The 2,814-nt window shown below is 43.8% G+C and overlaps 1 protein-coding gene across 3 annotated transcripts in view; it reads right to left on the bottom strand.

Moving 5' to 3' along the window:
* Positions 1–2,814, bottom strand: part of rara (retinoic acid receptor, alpha) — a 269,315-nt gene that overhangs the window by 56,884 nt on the left and 209,617 nt on the right. The window lies entirely within an intron of this gene.

The raw sequence follows: 2,814 nt of genomic DNA, 5'->3' as shown, positions 1-2,814 counted from the left end.
CCTCGCAACGCTGCCAGTTCTGTTAGCTCTACGCCTGCTGAAGACACAGACGTCCATCAATGGTGAAGGAAATTATTCTTTTTTCAACCTAGAAACAGCAATTTAACAAATAGATTCTATTTTATAGTGTTAATAGTGTGATACTATGAAAATGTGGTGTTATAAATACATTTTCAACCAACTCTAAACACAAAGGTATATATTATTCCCCATGCACCCCTCATTGCAATCGCCAGGCAAGGCACTATGGAAGTAAGAAAAAAATAGCAGTTTTTTTAAAACCCCAATGAGATCATCTGACGCTCTGAGACCGCCTTCTATCTTTGGAGACGGACTAGCTTATTAAAAACACAGCTCTAGCCAGGGGGGGGGTTGTTGCAGAGAATAAACAGGACTAAGTCTGAGTGATTCAGACGCCTTTTCAGAGCTCGTTTCATGCACTGAACGCAAACAGGAGCCGAGCATCCCCCTTCTTGCTCTTCCATTAACAGAATCGACAGACGAGGCAGCAACACAGCTCTATTTTTGCAGCAGCAGAACTGCCAGGCTCTTGTATTTTTAGCATACTAACCTCTACCCTATTTTCTTGGCTGTCCCACTCTCAGAATAGGAGCACATTCCACCACAATGTTGTGTGTGTGTGTGTGTGTGTGTACTACTTGAGATGTGCACAGTTGTCATCCATGTGATGTTAACACGGATCCCTAGAGGGAAACAAAAAGTGTGTGACTTTGCGAAGCAACAGGGCCGAGCTCTGGGCCGGAGCGAGCGGCCTGAGAGAGCAGGGTGGTTCCCTGCAACTGATGAAACAAGGAAGGTAATCACTCCATGCATGGGTGGGGGGGTCTTGTAAAATATGAGGGAAAATTAGGGCAAACGAGTATTAAAGATTAATCATGACACCGACCGCCCATCTCTAGCTCGCCATGGAGACGGTGCCGCCGCAGAGACGGAAACAGGGAGAGGGAGATAAACTGCCAGAGAGAAAAGAGACGCTTTGAGAATGAAAATGCCCCGCAGATGAGTTCTGGGGTGATGAATGTCCGTAGTTCAATACCCCACATGAATTACAGTGTGGGCTGGGATAAAACATGGAGACTGGGCCGTGCGAATGTGTGTCAGTGAACTAGCCATGCAGAGCCCATTGCGAACAAGCCATCTGTAGAAATAAGTAAAGAAGTGATTACAACAGGCCCAGCTCAATTTCTGACAGTTGATGCTTGACTGCCTCTGTAGAGCTGAATTGATTTAAATGAAGAAGCTATGAATATTTTATCAGGAGGAACACCCCCCCATCCCCGGTTCACCTGCACATTTTTAAAATCTTCTTCCAAAGCCAAGTTTATGTGCGTTTCCCTGCAGGCAGCGGGGAGAACCTGATTATCGGCAGCGAGATTACGGCCCTATTGTCACAACATCTGAAATCAGTTGGCTTCTTTAAACCCCCCCATGAATCGATGACACTGCTTGGATCCCTTCTGTCTGCCCCTGCTTTGTTCATCAAAGCCAGCTTTGCAGAGTACACCAGCCCTTGTTTTAGGGATTTATTGTCAAATCAAGCCAGAGTGCAGTACACACCGACTGGAGCCTCCGGCTAATTCTCTCTACAAACAAGCTGAGACCCATCAGGAAATTCTGAGCTGCTTGTCTGTGAAAACTGTCCAAAGAAAACCCAATGCCACGAGCGTTCAATAAAGACAAAATGAGACTCCCTTCTTCATTAAAGAGAGGTTAGAGGTCAGCCATAGAATTGTTTGGGCAAGCCAAGCAGTGAGGTCTTAAAACAGATGCTCAAAGGGACCATGCACCTTGGATGTCCCAGTTAACTTTCTAACACGCTAAGCATCCGCTCGCAGGGCATCTCACTTCAGGAAATGGTCAATTCAGTTAAAAAGGGCAGTGGCAGCTTTGAATGTTGTTGGTAAGGTGCTGATTTGGGAGCGAGTGATGGCAGGTTGGGGAGTTCTGCCCCGCAGGCTTTCCCAGGAAAGGCAGCAAAGGTGGAACTGAACTCCCTTCACCACTTTTTGCCACTGCAAACATACCTAGATGACAAAACGCTTTATGGATGCACACCTGAAGGTGAAAGCAGATGTGTTCCTCTGCTCAAACCTTCAACCCTTTCGAAAACACAAGCTATGGTGTTTCAAGGCAGTAAATCACTGTCGGACCCCCACCCCCAGAAGAAACAGGACCTCTTTTCAGCCGCTGATGCCCAGAGAGAACACATTAAAGTGCCAAACAATGCCAGTGATATTTAATGCTGCCTTCTCTTTATACTCAGGAACTGGATTTTCTGTGACAAATATCAGAGAAACAAACGAAAAAAAAAAAGTCACCCGAACTGCTAATTTTCACTGGTAAAGGAAGAGCCGAACAAGCAGTTATTTTAGGATTAGTTGACTGAGCCAAACTGTTAGGAAGCTGTTTGGCTACTGTCCATGTAGAGTGAAATGAATATTGCCAAACACATCAATTTCCGGAAAAGCATCTGTATATCATATTAATTTGGTATCGATACTAAAGACCAGTATTGTAGTAAGTCCAATACTTTAGACAACTGGTAAATATTGTCAGATATTGTCATATTTGGGTTTTTTTAATTAGTATTTATCTGAACACTTAAACATTTTTCATCCCATTGGTATAAAATGGTATTGCTTATCTAAAATCTTCTTGGATATTGATACAGAGCTGAACACCTTTAGGACTTAGCCGACCTTATATACTATGCAACAGTTATATTGTTTTTTATTAGAATTGACAGGTACCAAGATCTGCTCAATGAATCGATCCATGTTTTTTTTTTTTTCC

This window comes from Cyprinodon variegatus, unplaced genomic scaffold (assembly GCF_000732505.1).
Source record: "Cyprinodon variegatus isolate N-32 unplaced genomic scaffold, C_variegatus-1.0 Scaffold322, whole genome shotgun sequence".
NCBI lineage: Eukaryota > Metazoa > Chordata > Actinopteri > Cyprinodontiformes > Cyprinodontidae > Cyprinodon > Cyprinodon variegatus.
Note: the sequence above shows the minus strand (reverse complement) of the source record. Positions and strands in the feature narration are given on the sequence as shown.